Here is a 20,046-nt window from a genome sequence, read left to right on the forward strand (position 1 = left end):
TGACCCGGTTTGAATCCTCACTTTGCCATTGACTAGCTATAAGATCTTGAGCAAATTACTCATTCTTGGTCTTGATTTTCTCATCTTTAAAAATAAGAACCGTGCTTCTCTCAGAAGTCTTCATGGGGATTAAATGAGAGATGGCACGTAATAGGCCGGAATCAGCACATAGTAAGTGCTCACTCAATCTTGGTTATGAGCATCGTGCTGTTGCTGCTGCCAGGGTCTTTGGAGTGACTCTCTGCTGTCTCTGAACCATCCCTCCCCACATCCCTGCTGGCAAGCCTGGCTGGGGTGGGACCAGATGGTGGTGTTAAATGTCTACTTTAAAAGAATTTTTTTTTTGCAAAGATTAAAGGAGACAATATATGTAGTGTTCCTGGTACATAGCAGGCATTCCATACTGGTGAGATTTTTATTCCTCTCCTACCCAGAGCTGCCTTCCTCTGGTACCAGCAGGCTCTCAGGCTCCTGACGGTCCATCCCAGGTGTTCCTATAACCTAAGAAGGGGACTGGCGGTTAAGACTCCAGAACTATGTTTCTGACGGAGGAACTCCGAGCCCCCTTTGCAAGCCTAAGAAGATGGTTTGGCATGTGTTTCACGGAGAGCAAAGAGCGGGCAAGGTCTGGGGGAAGTTTCAGGGCCAAGGCTTACACAGGAGGAGACATGCATGTCTCTTCAGCCCATCCCAGATAAAAATGGATGAAAGCATCCATTTCTTCTTTTTGTCCTCTCTCTGTTAAAATATGTACTGTATTATCCAAATTAAAATCCTCCAACCAGTTGCTATTTGGATTTCTTTCTTTCTTTCATTTCATTTCTCTTTTTTCCATCTGAGTATACTATACCACTGTAAGGTTGGCCAGGTCCACAGCTTTCATCAGGCTTGTTAAAATAATGAGGTGCAAATGGATTGGCGACCCTCTCGGGCAGCTCCCTAGAGAGAAGCCCTTCTAGCTCTCCCCCCTTCACATTCTACAACTGAAAACTTGGTACATTCCTGCCTTCAAAGCCAGGATTTTCAGGTCTAGGGAAACAGTTGATTTGGGGGAAACCTCTGAGTGCTTCTTTCCCAGGCCAAGTGGTGGCACTGAGACTCAGAGGGGGTCCTATTTCAGCCCTGCCTCTTGGCTCTTAGAAGGAGAGGCTTTGTCATCCAGCGGTGGGGGCAGTGTTTGGAGGTGGGAGGAGGAATATGTCTACAGCTCATCTTCTTGGTGTTCATCAAATGTCTTTTAAAAAGGTTTCCTGACAAAAGAGCCTCCCTCACACCGTCAGGGAAAGCAGGCTTGGCATTCCATTTTATGTTGAGACAATGCAAAACAAAATCCCTCCCCAATGACTGCCTGATAAAGGAATAAATTGACTGTACAAGGTGATGCGTTTGATAGGTCATTCTCGCCGATGTACTAGAAACACCTTCTATTAAGAACAAAATGAGGACAAATTTGTTATGCACCTTTTGTTATTTTTAGATTGCATTGACATTTTTTTTTCCAGGTTGGAGCCTATTATCCTGAACTTCCTAATAAACAGGAGTGACTTAGAAAACCTTTCATTGTGTTGACCTTTACTTAATTTTCTATGCAAGTGAAAAGAAATCTATTACGGAGGGCCAATCAAACACTCTAAATATCTTGTGTGTATATGTTATACTTATAAATAGATACGAGTAGGGGCTTTTGGGTATATTTTTATCAGCTTGCGTAAGGGTAAAGGGCTTATTTTAAAAAGAAAATATATATATATATATGTCTCTATATTTATCTGTTTCTGAGAATGGGGTAAAATTGTTCATTTAGGGCCATTGTGGTTCTAGAGATCACATGGCTGCTAAAATGTTAAAACCGGGTAGTGTTCTAAAAATAATAATATTCCTCTGTGGCTTGCCTTTGGTGAAAGCTCTGCGCAGGGCAATTAGACAAACATGATATTGTGGTGCCGATTTCCTCTTTAGCAGAAGGCAGTGGCCGGCAGCGAAGCTAAAAGTGTTCGCAGGGCCTGAGAAACACAGCGAGGAGAAACACACGGAGAGCGGCACCTTTTAACACTTGGAATTTTTTCTTTTAATTTTCTTCAAACGTTCCAACTGTAGGAGGGTGGGTGATGCAGCTGTTCTTTGTAGCTTCTCTTCTGGCAGGCCGACAAGAAAATCAGAGAGCTGCTGGAAGTCCCTGACTTGGCCCATAAATAGCGGCAAAGTGCTCGGTTTTGAAATGCCTGCGTAGCTCATTGACCGCGCGCCGTGGCGGGGATGCTAATGGTTTATGTGGCCTGCAGGTGACAGGAAGATTTCTGCAGGCAGGGCTTTGTTGTAAATCCAGTCTGCCGCGCCGTCTCCTACCATCAGAGGTGGTTTCCAAGCGATCACAGGCTTTTTGACTTATGGCGAGGGGCGCAGGCATGAATGATGGGTCGGCCTAACACAGCTGTTGCTCCCGCCGTGTGGAATTCCAGAGGACGTGTAAAAAGAGATGGTGCTTTGGAGGAGCGGGAATCAGAAACGAGGCCCAGCTTGGGTAGCAGAGCAGGGACTTTAGTGATGACTCTGTAAGACTTGCTTAGAACTTGCAGGCGATTGTTCCAGAACGGCGGTGGATGTGGGGATAGGGCCCTCCGACATATATCCACCTTCTTCATTATTCTTACTACTTTTCATTAATAGCAATTATGTCCCGTTCCTGCAAGGGACTTCAGTTGCACAATGCCGTCGTATCTGTCATCTCCCTCTATCCTCATACCAAGTGGCGGATATTTATAGAGGGGGGTGGCGATCTTTCCCGGGGAGCCACTGGGCTCCTTTTGAAGTGTGCCAGGCGCTGTTGAAAGTTAATTAAACAGATGCCTTCTCTGCCCACTAGGCACTTGTGGGCAAGAGAGATGAGAAAACAGCTAATGCTAAACGGGCACTAGCTCTCCTCCAAAAGGCCCTTTAGAAATAAGGGAAATAGGATAGGAGTGAAGGTAGGGTTTTTTTGTTGTTGTTGTTTTTGTTTGTTTGGTTTGGGCTTTTGGTTTGGGCACACTTGCTCCTGGAGGAATCACGCTGACAAATGACACCATGGGAGGATGTGAGGATGCCCTTGGGCCTGTCCTGGCTGGCACCTCGCGGGGATTCCCTCCTTCGGTGCTCCCAGCGTCCGGCCCGTGGTCTGACCACGAGCTCTGTTTTACCCGAGGGGAAAGTGCAGCCTAGAATGAGCCCGAGGCCAGGCAGCTGGTAAAGGCATTGACGGAGCTCGAACTCGGGCCTCTTGGTCTTCGTGGAAAAGTGTGCGGCTCTCTAGTTATGGGGATCTCGTTACTTTATGGTTCTGAAAGCCTTCCAGGAATTTCCCTCTTCACTATGGACTTTTGACCAACTGCATTGTGTGGCCGTCCACTTGGTTCTCTAAACCAAGACCCGTAGGGAACCCAGTGGGGAAGGCAGCGCGGTCCCCAGGGTGGGCTCCCCGAGGGCCACCCAGAGCGCTGTTGGATGGGACCATCTTTCAACCTAAGTAGAGTAGGGCTGGGCCTGGGGGAGGGGGAGGTGGGATTAGGAGTCTGATGACTTTGAGACTCCGGTGAGGTCGCACAGAATCCTGTCCACGCTTTAGTTTCATCCCTGTAAAATGGGGGCCTCCATACAGATCATGCTTGTTTTCTCGTGTTCCTTGGGCCTGGCGGCTCGTTCTCCCCTCCCGGCCTTCCGCCAAGAGTGTCCTTCCCAGATCTTGGCGTTGGCCGGTGGTCTCTTCATCGTGTTCACAAATCAGCTTCCAGAAGAGTCTTCCTTGGCCACGTGACTGAAGTGTCGGCCCTCTACCCTCGAGCTTCTATTGCATTATTTTTATTACATATTTTTATTATGCTTATTACATTCTTGGTGTGCTTATTGCTTTTAGAAGTGATCTTCCTACTTGCTTATTTGATCATCTGTGACCGCTAATGCACTAGAGTGTCAGCTCCTGAAAGCAGGGACAGGGCTAACTAGACGATTCCAGTGTCTAGGACTATGTCTGAAGGAGAGGGGGCGCTCAATAAATTTCACCGAAAGAATGAATGAGAAAAATGAGTCAATGAGTGGTCTAGTTGGAGCGTTGTTCAAGATAGAGTAAATGAAAATCACACATAGAGATTGTTGTAAATATCAAGCACAAATGCAATGAAAACAAGGGCGGTAGATCTGCTCAGGATATTTAGACGCAGCCACGGCCTCTCCCAAAAACTTGCTTAGGTGGCTGTGTAAGGACGTTTCTCCCATCTGCTTGTCCTTGTCCCAATACCTGGGATGCAAGATAATAGCTAACTTAAAGAGCCTCTTCCCCCCACTCTCCTTATCAGAATGCTGGAACCGAGTAAGTAAATTTCTTGGATGTGTTCTTGATTGGAATTGAATAAAAATCAATGTAAAGTGAAACCCAAATCCTTCCTTTAGATCTTCCTTCAGACTAAGTTTCAGGTCTCTGATCTTATCAGGGAGGACAATCAAAGGGAGGATGTGTTGGGTCAGTCTTTGGATAAAAGGGAACTCAAGAATAGCCATTAATGATTTTTCTACTACTTGGTCAGCATTAAAACGCCACCTCATTGGTATATGAAAACGATCGCATTTCTGGTAGCCACGCAGGGTTCTCATCTTACTGGGAGCTGGGGAGAGAATCTCTTAGGCACACTGCCATTTTGCATCCCGTTTTAACTGGAATCATGTGAATCCTGGTTGGTAATGTTCAGAAGCAGAAAACCCTCCGCCTATGGGCTACGCTTTCAATAAAGATTGAAACCAAGACGTTTGTCTCTCCACATCACACGTGCAGAATGATGTATGCCAAGATGCTCAATTTTTTTTTTTGCAAGCCACAGGATTTTCCTAAACATGTGCAACTGCCTTTGCTACCTACCCTTACCAGAAAAATGTTTATTTAAATATTGCACCATCCCCACAAGCACTTTTATTATTTACCGATTTAAAAAAATGACATCATTACTTTTCTTCTGAATTTTTTAAAGCGACAATTGTGCAATTAAATTACTGAATTCATTTATATTTAATTGTGCTTTTGGTTTAATGTGCTATTGGACGACATTTCTTTCTGAGGCTGTTAGTTTTCCACGCAACACGGAGAATCTAAGGCTATATCAAGGAAATATATTACATGGGCAAGACAAAGTCTCATTAGTGTTATTTATAGCATGCTGAAACCTCATTAGGCGAAGGTATGCTGGATTCAAAAATGCATTACCGGGAACGCTTTATTTTTTGTACTGGAGAAATTGCTTTTATTGTGTTTCTTTGTCACAAGCATAGTGGCTACTGGACATTTTGGTTTCTTAAAGTATGAAATAAATTAAGTTAGAAGAAAAGAGTAATTAATCCACTCGCAAGTATAGCCTCATCATATTAGCAGAATGGCCTCCACATGGTGCTAAGGAATTTCTATTTACCCACACACCTTACCCTCGACCAACCATTAATTTATAACTTGTTTCACCTCAGGTAAAAAGCAATATTTTTCAGGGCAGTAGTTTGCATCTTAAACAGTAATAATGTGCTTTTAGCGCATTTCAAATCAGGGATGAGTGAAACCTGAGGTGCAAAGTCACAAATTGCCCAATTTAGGAAGTTCTATTTGTTCTAATGTGAGCCATATATTCCGCCCTGCATAAATACTGTCCAGGAGGCATGCCGGAGGACTGTGATTTGAGGCAAATGGGAACAAAAGGATGAGTCCCTCAGTTGTCAGCCTTAGGAATGGAACTCATTTGGAGTGTGTGGTTGCCTGATGAGAGGGAGCAAGGAGACGCCAGATATTGCAGTTAAAATTCTGCTTCTTCCCTAAGACCTCACTTTGCTGCAGCGGGAGTCATTCAGACCTGGCCACTAATTTCCAGGCTCTGTCATCAGCCCGACTGCGGTTGTTTATCGTCATCTGTCTTTGGGTGGAAGGCTATGTCATAAGGAATAATTTCCACTGAGAGATGAAAAAAACTAACCATTGTTTGATATAAGTTCATTAAATATTTACTTAGCAGGAGAGGTCGGTGGTCTCAGGGTTTGTTTGTTCACTCAGCTGTGTCATTAAGAATCTAGTTTCTTCCCATCTCTCTTCTCTATCCTTCTCAGCCTTTTCTCTTCATTGCTTATTGCCACATGGTTTTAAGATAGCTGCCACAGCTCCAAGTATCACCTCCTCACACTAAGTGTTGCAAGCAGAAAGGGAAAGATAGGTGAAAAGTCCTGTAATTTTGTTTGTTTCTGTAGAAAAGTAGCTCCTCCGAGAAACTCTGCAGCGTTCTTCTTAAGTTTCATCGGCTAGAGCTTGTCCATCTGACCTTCTCTTCCCCCAGATAAATTACTAAAGAGCAATACAATTATCAGGATTGAACTAGGGCATGGAGAGGGATTCCTGGTACCTAAGATCAAGGGTTTTCTCTGCAAGGAGAAAGTGGAGTTATGGCTATTAGGTAATGAATAACCAATATTTGCTGTCTGACACAATGCAATTCATAAGATTTTTCAGCACAGTAAATATTTTTCCTAGTCCACATTCATGATCATGCTCTCTGAGCCTAGAGAAAAGATTTTCTCCATCTATTCCTTCTCTTTCCTTTTACTCATCCATCCACCAACCCATCCATCCATCCATCCATCCATCCACCCACTCATCATTCATCCATCCACCCACCTATCCACCTACCAAATATTTAAAGAATAGCTGCCATTTACCAGGGATGTATTAATTGCTTTGTGGGTACAGAGATAAACCAGACAGGGATTCTATTCTAAAAACAACCTTGATATATTTTAGAAATAAGATGTATTTTGGAAATTACATGCTCAAGTAATTGTAATTCAAGATAGAAAGTATGAATTAAACTGGAAGTTCAGAGCTAGAAGAATCAGGGAAGCTTTTTGGAATAAGATGAGATTTGAACATTTTATATCTAACATTCATATTAAACACAATAGCCCTTTCTGCAGCTTTGTCATTGGCAAAAAAAAATTTCCATGATCCTCTTAGGAGTTATTTTTGACAGATTTTTTTCTTGCTCCAGCATCCTGTGACTGCCAGGAGCACATCGAGGGGTGGAGTGGTCTCTGGTTAGGAAAGGAGTCTTGATAGGGCAAGAGATGGGTCGTGACGTTCTTTTACCTCACTTGATAATGAGTACATTTGAATTTGTGGATGAATTGGGTGGCTGGTTTTGATGAGATTGCTATTGGAATTATGTCACCAGTGACTCCAAGTAATGCATCCAGGGCAAGATCACTACAGCAAAAAACAGGAGAAGAAATAGAAATCATTAGCCACATTAACAGTGATGAATGATCATGGCATTGATGTGGTCTCTCTCTCTCTCTCTTTCTCTCTTATTTTTCCTTTTGGAAGCAGACAGCCCCATACCTGGCTTCATTTCCAAGACATAATGACATAAATAACTCCTAGGTGTATCTCTACAAATGGCCTTCCTGCCAACTTAGACTTGAAGTCAGAAACCATTTAGAGCAGAGGTTCAAACTTGAGGCTTGTAGGTCAAATCCAGCCTGCAGTCATATTTTGTTGGGTCTACATGGTGTTTCAAAATCAAGAAATTTTAAGAAATAAAAATTCACATTTGGGGCCCCTCTTTAACAAATGGAAAGATATAGAAACTATGTCCACATGCCACCCAGCAAGAATTGCCCAACTGCTTTGGATGGGTTGTGCCCTCTTCAGTTTGCCACAATACCTACCACTCCCTGTTGCCTCACACGTTTTCCCTGGTGGAGAATGGACACTTTGAAATTTGGCATCCCTGACTTAAAGGTTTCAGCTCAGGATTAGGCAACACAGAACAGATACACTCTACTCACTTAGAAATCATTCTACTTTTTTAGAAAATTATTTTTCAAAGTCCTCGGAGAAAGCTTACCACTATCTTCTAAAGGTTTTATTGTTTTGTTTGTTTTGTCTAAAGTCATGAATAACTTCATATTTGAATTGCTAATAGCCCTCTTTATAATGTGTTGACATTTCAGTTAGTTTTAAATGGAGTAAAACTATTTGGGCAGAGTTAATCTAGCTAAGTGTAAATTAATATGTTTCTTTAGAGCTATACTGTATATGTATATGAACTCTCTCCACTGGGAGACATTTTGGAAGGCAATTAACTCTTTCAAAAACTGTCATTAAACTATCCCAAGTGGCTTGAAAGAGTTAACCCCCCTCCCAAGTATGCAATTAACTTCATTGGGGCACAGCAAATTACAATCTCGGAAAATTTGGTTGAGTTATTGTGGTTGTTACTATTGCTTTAAATAGTAGTAATAATGGATTTATGTAGTACCTTGACACCACAGAGCTAAAAACAATTACATTTAAATATCAATTTAATTTAATGTGAAACCATGTTTTGTCTAATCATTGTAGCTAATTGCCACCCTTTAGAAGCAGTTTCTACAACATCTTTATTAATGGTCTGATAGCAAGTTAGCTGCTTGGAAGTTTCTTGCATGAAGTATCATGCAATGTGAATTTATGTGTGTCAAACCTATCTTTTTAAATGTATTTACTAGCTGAGCTGATGTGTACATAATGTATGACCCACTGAAGATTAGAAATGCCAGTGGAATGAACATGTCTTTGATTCAAATATGTCTGGTGAATGTTCATAAAGATAAGACGAAGGCCTCAAATAATGAAGTCAATACACAAAACAATTGAAAAAGAAAGTTGGCCTTCTTACTGCTCTTGTCAAGTAGGAATCCCTATTAACAATCAATAGACGTTCAATAAATACCCAGAGATCAAGCAGTATTATAATAAATAATGTTTGCAGTAATCTCCCTGGGGCCGTCCAAGATGTGTGATGTCAGAGTAACACTAAAGAAAGATTAAAATATCTTAAATGCTTTCTCCCTTAGGCCCTAAAACAAGAAAAGATCAAATATTCAGTGGGAAATTAAAAAAAAAAAAAAAAGTAAACTTTTTCTATACAATGACCAGACAGAGTGCTTGGGCTTGAAAGTTGGGAGGCCTAGTTTAGACCTGACTCTTCCACTTTTTAACTGTGGGAACTTAAGCAAGTTATTAGACATTTATGAGCCTTTTTCAGTTTCCCTCTTTTAATGAACAGAGATATGACACATATCTCCTAGGGTAATTGAGAAGTTTAAGTAAGACGGTTTCTGTATAGAGCTTGTATAGTGCTGGGCACACTGGAGATGTTCTGTGTGCTTCTTAGGTGTTAGTTCCCTTTACACAAAGAATAGCTTTTTTGCGCCTTGTGTGTAAGGGATTTTCCAGAAACAGCCAATATTATTGTACCAAGTTTATGAAAATGATCTGCTTATTGCTGTGTTTCTTGCCTTGTCTGAGAATGCCTAGTGGCTGCCAACACCTGGACCTTCTTTTCTGCTGATTTTCCTGATGATTTGCTCATTCTTATTGCTGAGCTGGGGAAGGAGTTGGTAAGTTCGAGGCTGAGATTTAAGGTACCATAGCACTAAAGTAGGGGACTTAGACAGGTCTTTGTTTAGTATGTTTAGTCCCGGCAACAGAAGAGCATCCACTTGATGCCACATTCAGGCCAAGCTCTTCCTAAAGGCCACAGGGTTGAGGTATTTGTACGTGAAGCAGGACATACAAGCTCTTAGGTTAACATCTGTTTTTTGTTTTTGTTTTTATCACTGTTGGGCCATATGCAGTGTGGCTCATTGGTCTTCCCACCTGAGGCTAAGTCCTGTGGCTGAGGTGGGTAGGGTAGATCAGAAGGCTGGGCGAGGGCACTGGGCTTCATGCTTAGTGACTCTGGCTTGTGGTGGCAGAGAGTGGAGCTCCAGGCAAGCTGAGAAGTGGTGTGGAAAGGAATTTGTCTGGTTGCCACCTGTAAAGAAGGTGGAGAGCTCGGAGGCCACAATTGAAGACCCTTGCTGGGAGATGGTTGCTGGGAGTCCCTCCTCCTCTCACGCCTCACCTCCTCTCTAGGCTCCTGGGGCTTCATTTTTCTCCTCCTCCTCTGCGGGGATGCTGAACTCACCTGCAGCAGCTGGAGGGGAGGATCTCTGGCTCTGGGCCACCACTTCTAAGGAGGCAAAGGTAAGCCAGGGAATGGAGTTTCAACAACAGGGGTTCTATGCACCTTGTCTCCTCTTCCCTCCCCTCTTCTCCTGCATCCTTGAACTTGCTCCTCCCTCTCACCCCATGCCTCACATCTGTTGTGGAGGTCTAGGAAGGAGAAGAGCTGTGGACATCTCTACTTTTGAGTATATCTTCTCAAGGTCGATTGTGGGGATAATAACTGAACAGTGTATTTTAAATATAAAGTGCCATATAAATGCTAAATAGACTTGTAATTGATGGACACTCTCCTGTTGCAGATACCATAAGGTGGGACGGGAATGAATAGATACAACGGCTTATTCCATAAATATCATAACAAAGTAACACATTCATTTGTTCAACAAATATTTATTGAGTGCTGGAGTGCTTCTTAGCAGCCAGGTATTATGGTAGGTGCTAGAGATACAGGGTGAGCAACCAGAGAAACGAGAAACCTCTTCTCCACCTCTGCCTGAGGAACTTATGTCCTGATGGGGAGACATAGGCAGTAAGCCAAGGAATAAATAATATATGTAGTCTTACAAAACGGTGCTAAATTCATGGAGGAAAAAATAAAGCCAAGACCCTGGGATAGAGAGTTGGGGAGAAGTGGAGTTTTAAGTGGGATGAACTAGATGTTATAACTAATATTACCTAATAATAAATAGTATATTAATATTATCTAATAATAATGAGTTCTAGAGAAGTTTAGATTTTCAAAATTAAAATCTGTTCCAACATAGGGTAAAGAATGCATTTTCTGTTACATAGATAACCTTTCTAGAAATGGCATTTATGCGGGCCTGGGTGGCTCAGTCAGGGAAGTGTCTGCTTTAGGCTCAGGTTGTGATCCCAGGGTCCTGGGCTCCAGCCCCACATCACTGGGGCTTCTCTCACTCCCTCTGCCACTCCCCACCCTGCTTTTGTTCTCTCTCAAATAAATAAATAAATAAATAAATAAATAAATAAATAAAGGCATTCATGATTGTGCCTGTGCCTGTGTGTGTGTGTGTGTGTGTGTGTGTGTGTGTGAGAGAGAGAGAGAGAGAGAGAGAGAGATATTTTTATTTACAGTTCTAGAGTCAGGGTTTCCACTTTCACCCATTCTTCCAGGCTCCACTAATTCAATAATCCTTTTCTCAGATACTTTCTAGTTCTTTCAGTCTTCCTCTTGCTATCTTTTCCTCTCAGCGTATCCCTTCTGTTCCTTAAGTTAAGTGGCGTCTCCTGGCCAAAGTCACACTTGTATGTGCTCCTAGAAATCCAGATTCAAACTCATAGAACTCATGGAGGAGCCCCAGGCTTCACTGTACACACAGCTGTGATATAGTGGTCAAGAACCCAGGCCCTAGAATCAACCCAGAGATCTTGGGCAAGGTATTTGATCTTTCTGGGGCTCAGTTTCCTAACCTGCAGAGTGAAGATGTGATGTGAATTCAATGAGAGGACTTAAGGAAAGTATACAGCATGTTGCCCAAACTATAATATGCTCAGGAGGTACTAGGTGCTCACCTCCTGAATTTTTTCTCATTTTCAGTTTTGGAAGATAGTTAGTATAGTATTTTATCATGACAATCATCTGGTTTAATGGTTTTCATATTGTCGTTATTTTTTTTATATCAATATAAAGGACCCTATATTTTCCAAATGAAATTCAGCATGGAACCTCAGTACATAAGGAAGACAAATGGGATTAGGTTTGTTGAAATGCAAACAAGAAGTCTGGATCCTGCCCACTCAGCCTGTGCCCCTTGAGCCCTCAGTGTTCTCTTCTCTCCCAATAACAGCCTGTAAGGCACTTCTGAGGAACACTAGGGTTTCTTGGGTCTTTTAGACCAAAAAAAGCAATTTGTCAGAGAGAGGCTAACTCTAATCTTCTCTCAAATGCTCTGCATCCTTAAATTCTCTTTGTAGGGATGCCTGGGTGGCTCAGCAGTTGAGCGTCTGCCTTCGGCTCAGGGCGTGATCCTAGAGTCCGGGACCAAGTCCTGCATTGGGCTCCTTGTGGGGAGCCTGCTTCTTATGTCTCTGCCTCTCTCTGTGTCTCTCATGAATAAATAAATAAAATCTTTACAAAATAATAAATTCTCTTTGTAAACAATGGTCAATCTTACCTCCTTGCTGGACAATCTTGGGGTGGGAATCTTGGGGAATCTTAGTTTGGGTTTGTCACCTACCTTCTCCATCTCTTCCTTCTAAGCTAATTCCATTGAGCTTTTCCTTTCCAAGGTCACCAGAGGCTGCCTAGTTGGCAAACTCAATTTTTCCTCCTGCTTTACCTTTATGCAGCATATGCAATTGGCCATCTCATGATGTCTGAAACTCCATCACTTTGGGGCTTCCATGGTCCTGCAGTAAGGGCTCAGGTCTCTCAAAAATGATAGCTTTGATTAGGTCATTCCCTTTCTCAGAAGCCCTCCATGGCTCCCTATTTCCTGTGGAATCAAGTACATACTTGGCAATCAATAATCAAGGCCTTTCATGACCTGTCTGATATAAAGCTTCTTTTTTTAGCCTTAAATTTTATGACTGCCCTGGATTATTGCCTGAACCTGCTGTAGACCTCCCATACTGTATTTTTAAAGTTGAGAAAGTTTGCTTATGGCTGGGCAAAGAAAAATAAGGGTGGGATTAAGGAAGATATAAAAGGAGGGACCCTTCATCTGGACCTGGTAAGATGAGTAAGATTTAAAATGGTAGAGACGGCAGCAAGGGCTTGACATGTTGCCTGCAGTGCATGAAAAGTGAGTATGTGCCCTTGTCAACCCTACTAGATGGAAGTTATTTGAGATTAGGGACTGGCGTGTTATTCACCTTTGGAGCAACCACCCCCCTCCCTGCCCCCGCCCCCGTACCCAACTCACAACTCTGTTCATCATAATCCTCAGTAAACGAATGCTGAAAAGAAGGAATGACTAACAGAATTTGAAGTCTAGCGAACTTAAAAAATTTGCTCAAGTTAATATAGTCAATTACTGAATAGATTAAACCCCTTGAAAAATGAAAACTAATATAGAAATGTGTTTTTATTATCTAATTCCCTAATGTGTTTTTTGTTTTATAAATGATGCAATTATGTTATTACAGTGTATTTGTGTTCATTAATAATTTTGTCAGAAGAGAGCCAGTGTCCTGTTGGAATTATTTGTATACCTGGACTTTTTATCACAGCTTCTCCAAAGGAAGCTCTATCAGTTATTTATGTATTTATGTATGTTTTTATTTAGCCAAATAGTGCTGCATCACAAAGCACTCCAAAACTTAGTGGCTTGAAGTAACCACTATTTACTATTTGTCAGGAGTCGAAGGGTCATCTCTGCAGTTGTGCTGGTTTAAGCCAGGCTCTGATGATCTCAGCTGGGCTCACTCTTGTATCTGGGCCAGCTGGTGGGTCAACGAGGGGCTGGCAGGTTGGAGGATAACCTCACCTCTGCTTTAAGTGGTCTCACGCTGGCCCAGGCTTGTTCTCTAGGAAAAAGCAGAGGAAAAAGAGTGGGCAGGAGAGCATAAGGCCACTAGGCTCAGATCACACACACAGTCACTTCCACCATATTTTACTGGCTAACGTGAGACAAGGCAGCCAAGAAGCAAGGGTTGGAAAGATAGATCCCACCTCTCAGTGGGAGTAACCACAGAATGACATGATGTAGCATGTGGATACAGGGTACATGGAGGGGCTGAGGATTGGGGGCACCTTATGTTGTAGTCAGTCTGCCCCTGAAGACCTACACGCATCATCAGTTTTTCTTAAGATTAATAAAGGGACGAGGGACGATGCACGTTACTCTAACTTGAAAGGCCAGGAGCTTGCGTTTGCCTCATTGATACTCAAGCTGCTACTTGAAGGTGCTCAGAGTATTACCATTCAATCTGCCCCTGCAGCTGATTTAATTCTTTAAAGGCTAATTCTATATTCCGTCCTTTTCATGCCCTCTTAGTCTCTTATCTTCTAACACAGGAAATGATAGATCAGTTGATTTGTTGCCTTTGTATCTATAATGAGTAGAGAAAATAAAAGACGTTGGGAAGTTCATGGGAAGCAGATATGTGGAGAAATGAAAAGAGATATTTTTGGTTTGCCTCTTTCTTTGTTTTTGAAAGACAAAATCTCAAAGTAAGTTGAGTGAAGTCTTGGGGGGATTTTTTTTTTTTTTTTTTTTTTTTGGTTCGGGAAGGATCTAACTAGTTGCGTGAAGGAATCTGTAGGGGGGAAGTGAATGGAAGTGCTGATCCGGAGTATTGGAAGGCATGAGAAAGAAGGGACTGATCAATAGCTATTTTTCAAGTGTGGGGCATAATTTGTGTCAGGCCGCTGAAATGAGTTAGTGCTTCATAGTTAATGGCTGTGAGCACATTCCTGTATCGCAGCACTCTCCAGAATGTTTGCCATCAACAATTCTAAAAGGCTAGGAGTGACTCACAGCCAATGTGAGTAACGCACCGGAGCTTCGTGAGCTGGGGCCTCTCCTTATCTGAAAACCTTTATTGCGTATCTGTACTTACATCTCCGGTTTGGCTGCCCCTCTAACCCTCCAGGGCTCTTGCCATCTTGTTTGAGTTGATCTTCCTTTATTTGGGGCTCCCATAGTTTCCCCGCTCAGCTCTGTCTTAGGTCCTAAGAAAATACTGTTCTTTTGCTATTCAAAGTGTCACCTGGGAAGTTCATGAGGTTGAGACCCCACTCCAGACCAACCAGTCTTCATTTGAATGGGAACCTCAGTGCGTTTGTGTGCTGGCAAATATTTAAGAACATTGATATTCACCCCTCCTATTTCTGTTCCCTCACTATTAACCACCCTAGGGCCCCTTTATTCCCTCTTACCTTACATTAGAAAAGACTCCTCAACCTTTCATTAACATCTATATGAATGATTCCAAAGTGTCGTGAGCCACACTAGCAGAGATTGATATAAAGTCCCGTTAAAAGATTTTTTTTTTCAAGGTTCCGTATTTGCCTTGGTAATTGGAAACTAGAAATGGCTATGGGGGCTTCTTCCTTTTGTAGAGAGGTATGAGCCATAAAACAGTCTGAAAATTAGACATTTATGAAAACAAAGGCCACATCATCTTACCCTGGTGGGTCCCTAATTTCAGTCAAGACTTCCTGCCAGCAGAGTGGGTGCTGCTTGTGATTGGAGGCATATTAGAAATATGATTTCATTTAAGTAGTTCCCACTTGAGTGAGTTACATCCATTCATTGAATGTCTCCATGGACCATGTGCCACACTGAGCCAAGTATCATGTATTCATGATATGATGTAATCAGCACATCAGCCCTTTGGAGCATAATGCCCATTTTACAGATGATGAAAGTGAAGCTCAGGGAAGTGAAGGAAATTGCCCAAGTTACACAGCTGGGGAACTGCAAGATTTGAAAGAGGCTGCATTCTTAAATCTATGTGATTTCTCCAACTGGAAATTCCTTCCTTTGGTTCTAAAAGGCTTTTTGCTCTGCATACATTTTTGAGAAGAGGTGTTACCCTAAGCTAATTCCTGACCTTCTTTCACACCTGGGCTCAGGTATTTTGAGTTCTCCATCACCATCCTTGTCTTCATTGTCGGTTTCAAATGCCACGTCCAGCATGACGTCCATTCTGATACCTTCCAGCAAGAGGTCACCTCTCTCTTTGAATTGTGTTGCCTGTGGTCCTCTGGAAGCTTCACTTAATTGTGGAATTACCTGGCACCTTCTCTAACAAGGACGTTCCATCCTTTGCTCCTCTCTGCATCCTTTGCCCTGCCTGGCACTGTGCCTGGCACATCACAAATAACACATATTTGTTCAGTGAATTGAATCCGAGCTGACTTCGCTCTGACAGGGACCTTGGGAGCGTCAGAATGCCGGGTGGAGGAAAGGTTGTTAACAGAGGAGAATTTCTCTACCCAGACTATTTCATACTTTTTGCCAAGGGCCAGCCCAGATTTCTCTTAAAATTTAGACCACAAGGGATGGAGGCAGAGAAGATGACAAGAGGAGGCAGAGTCTGTTATAAAACCCCAGGAGCCACCTGGCCTGGCCTCCCAAGGAGGGGAGTCCACTCAACTGCTTTTGTTCCTGAAAAATCTCAACTAGAAAGAAAGCAAACATTTAAAACTTTCTCTTGGAAAGCTATTTTGCCTTTGATTTTTCAGAATGTCTTCAAGTGATTTGGGTCTATTTTTAATACCCGTGAGACATGATGTTGTAAGGAGAGCTAAATATAGGGGCCACATCCCCCTTTCTTTTATTCATTGGCCTTAATCTTCCTAGGAGGAAAAGAAAACGCACATGATATTTTGCCATAGAGTTGTGACGTTTGCCCTGATGGGCCCTGCTGAAAGGAAATTCATAAATACTGTGTCGGAAATAAAGATAATGAATGGATTCTTTTTGGAGAAAACGTTAAGTGGGAGTTTCTTTATGTTAAACCTCCCCTGTCTGCTGAAGACTGTGAGATAGTTCCTCTTGTTTTCCTCAGGGTCCTTTGGGGACAGCAGTCAGCCTGTGTTACTGGAGCAAGCTTCAGCACCCTACCATCGGAATCCAGAAGAGTAGGACACTCAGCCAAAAATAACACACGGCATCAGAACAGCAGCTATAATTCCGGTTCATTATATACTTACGAGGCTGCTTCTTCCTCCTCCTTCTCTCCTCCTCCTCCTCCTCCTCCTCTTTCTTTAAAGAATGCATTAAACTCATGTTAAAAGCAAACAATTGTGTGAGTACCCATCGAATCAGAAGGAGGGACTAGGGCTTCCTGAAGCAGTGTAAGCCCAAGAATCTGGGCTGGAGGGCTCCGCTGTCTGTCTTATGTATTCTTTAATGCCTTTGCATTTCCCACACACCTCAGGACTCACACTCTCCAGCTGAGTCTTCAACCTGGTGGCAGGTGCCATCCTGGCCTTTAGTTGTGGTGAAGGGTGATTAAGACGGATAGCAGGTGGAGGCATGGCTATCACCATGGGCTCTGGAATCACCACATAGTCCAGGTTCTACTCCTTCAAGGCCTTGAGAACTTTGGAAAGTTATTGAGCTTTTCCATACTTCCAGTTCCCTCATCTCCATAGAAGAAATCATGATAACACCTTGCAGAATATAGTAAAGATTAAAAAGCATGGCATGCAGTAAGCACTCGACAGCCTTTAGCCTGTAAATCCACCATTGCCACAAATGGCAGTGCCAAGGAATCTTCTAGACCAGTGACATGATTCAGGCCCCTGGTTTAGTATATTTACTATGTCTTCACCATCTGCAGGATGGTCTTGGCTTAAATTGGTTTCTAAATCTGTTCATGGTCTTGATTCCCAGTGCTGTTTTAGGTAGGGTGGCAGACTGCTTTAAATGAGAAGTTGCATCTACAAGTGTTAGGTCTATGCTCCATGTGGGCTGCCTCTTGGAGGAAAGGTGTCCCAGCCTCTGCTTCCTCTGGTGTTCCTTGATAAACAAGAGCAGCTCACAACCCCTTTTGAGAGATGGAACTAAAATGAAACACTAGATGGTTCTTCCAATGAGGTAGAAATAAAAAGGTCGTAGAGAGCACTCTTTCTATCCCAGTCTAGAAAATACAGCCCCCACTCTCCCAAACCTTCCCAAATATATATATATATATATATATATATATATATATATATATATATTAATCTTTTTTCTGTGCATGCTCCTATAATTTTGTCTTTAAGAATGGCAGCTCTCCCAAGGAGCGTGCCTTGGTTAAATGCCATTCAAAAGACCATCTCTGCTGATGTTGGGCTCGTCTTTCTCTGAAGGAGACCTTTGGGGAAACAAGGCTCAGGGCTGTTAGGTCAGAAGAACTCTTGTCCCTAAATTTCTCTGTGTATACAAATCATTAACTGGAATTTATCAGAGGAGAGTTTATTTGTCTGTGTGAACATCAGTGTGTTGTCGGTGTCCATGGATATATTTGGATTTTGAAATGAGTCTAAAAAGAAAAAGATTCCATAGGTCAGAGTACTATAAAGTCCTGATATTGTTGTCTACGTTGCTATGGAAATATTTCAGAAACTATTTTATTTAAAACCATTACCACACAAACCAGTTAAATCTAGATTTTATACCAAGGGTTGGGGCAGGATCTCCATGTGGCTCTTCTTAAAGGACCTATGAATGGGACCTCTAGAGTTGAATTATGTTGAGGTAGGGGATGGGATGGTAGTTAGTGCAAGCACATTCCCTTCTCCATAGCTTAGATATTATTTGTAGCTGAGATGATTTGCTTGCTTAGCTATTTCCCCAGAGATGGTGAGGATTCGGATGTGTTTTCTTTCTCTCTTAATCACTAGGATCTGGCACCATTCTTAGCACATAGTAGGTGTCCAACTCATTTTTTGGTATCCATGAATAATAAAATGATACGAAGACACCACAGTGTAGCTGTTTACTTATGAAGAAAGACACCTGTCTTGATTTCTGTTATAGGAGTAGATTTATCTCTGATGCCAGTTAAGGACTCAGAAAAACATTGAATTTGATTTTTGACATTTGATCTGTCTATACATTTTTGGTTTATTTGATAGCTGTAATAAGAACATTTAAAATATAAAATAAAGTGAATTAAATACATTGTAGAGTTTGTCCCCCTACTCCAACTCTCTAAATGCTGAAAATGCTAAACAAATGTATACTTAGTTCCATGGTTGCTAGGTTAATACCTGGTCTGCATTTGCAAATTGATTTCTTTGTTGTAGAACCTTTAAAAATTATGGCTGTTCAGATAGAATCTAGAAAGTATGAATTCAGCCTTTATTTTGTAGTTCTTGTCATAATGCTTTTCTGGAAAGAAGAATGAATAGCCATGTTTGTAGCAGGTAGCCTCACCTCTAAATTATAGATGTAATTTATGATGGTTCGATTTGGGATTTTTTGACTTTATAATGGTACAAAAGTGATACACATTCAGTAGAAACTGTATTTTGAATTTTGAATTTGGATCTTTACCTGGGCTAGCGGTATGCATAGGATGCTCTCATGGTGCTGGGTGGCGTCAGTGAACTGAGCTTCCACTCAGACACATGATCAAAAGGGTAAACCACTGACACACAATCATGCTGTGCCCATACGACCATTCTGTTTTTTTTTTTTTTACTTTTGGTACAGTATTCAATAATTACATGAGATATTCAACATCATATTATAAAGCAGGCTTTCTGTTAGATGATTTTGCTTAACTGTAGGCTACTGTCTTATGAGCACATTTAAATTAGGTCAGGTGTATTATTAAGCGTGTTTTTGAGTTATGATATTTTCAACTTACTATAAGTTTATCAGGGTGTAACCCTATCATAAGTCCAGGAGGATCTGTATATTGTTTTTTGTGGTTTTTAGTCAAACCCTTGATGTTACTTTGACTTGGTTTTCATGATTTAATTTATTTTAGTTGGTAAAGATTATTCATCACTCATTTAATTCCAAGGTTATCTATTGATTCTTTTCTCCTCATTTGGTATTTTCTGACATTTTGTGGCACTCAAAATTGATTTATACAAAATCAGTCATCTGAATGTCCAGAGGAGGCATCTTTCACTTGTCATCAGCTGTTTTTCTGAACTAATAAGTAGAACAATCATGTATGTTGAGGTTTCTGAGTGATTGAAGGGCAGGAGTCTTGCCCTTCACACCAGTTGTATCATACTTATAAAATTCTTCCATGATTTTGAAAGTGAGATCACTGAGAAGATTCTCCCAAAGTAGCACCAAGTAGTTTCTTGGTTGGGGACTAAACTCTTCCTTATAACATATTTTTAAAGGAGTTTATTTATTTATTTATTTATTTATTTATTTATTTATTAATAAATTATTGCATGAACAGGGGGTGGGGCAGAGGAAGAGAGAATCTCAAGCTGACTCTGCACTGAGCATGGAGCCCAGCACAAGGCTTGATCTCACCACCCTGAGATAATGACCTGAGTTGAAATCAAGAGTTGTACACTTAACCCACTGAGCCACCTAAGTGCCCCAACCTGTAACCTATGTCAGTCATTC

At 41.9% G+C, this 20,046-nt stretch overlaps 1 protein-coding gene across 5 annotated transcripts in view; it reads left to right on the top strand.

Moving 5' to 3' along the window:
- The window catches only part of PPARGC1A (PPARG coactivator 1 alpha), a 639,247-nt gene that overhangs the window by 311,113 nt on the left and 308,088 nt on the right, over window positions 1-20,046 (top strand). Inside the window, exons 1-2 of one of the 5 annotated variants that reach the window (XM_077880958.1) lie at window positions 9,405-9,435; window positions 9,953-10,063. The exons of the other annotated variants lie outside the window; for them this stretch is intronic. The gene's annotated coding sequence lies outside the window, so the exon portion shown is untranslated. Of the gene's footprint in view, window positions 1-9,404; window positions 9,436-9,952; window positions 10,064-20,046 lie in introns of those variants that run through there. 5 annotated transcript variants of the gene reach the window in all.

This window comes from Canis aureus, chromosome 2, assembly GCF_053574225.1.
Source record: "Canis aureus isolate CA01 chromosome 2, VMU_Caureus_v.1.0, whole genome shotgun sequence".
Taxonomy (NCBI): domain Eukaryota; kingdom Metazoa; phylum Chordata; class Mammalia; order Carnivora; family Canidae; genus Canis; species Canis aureus.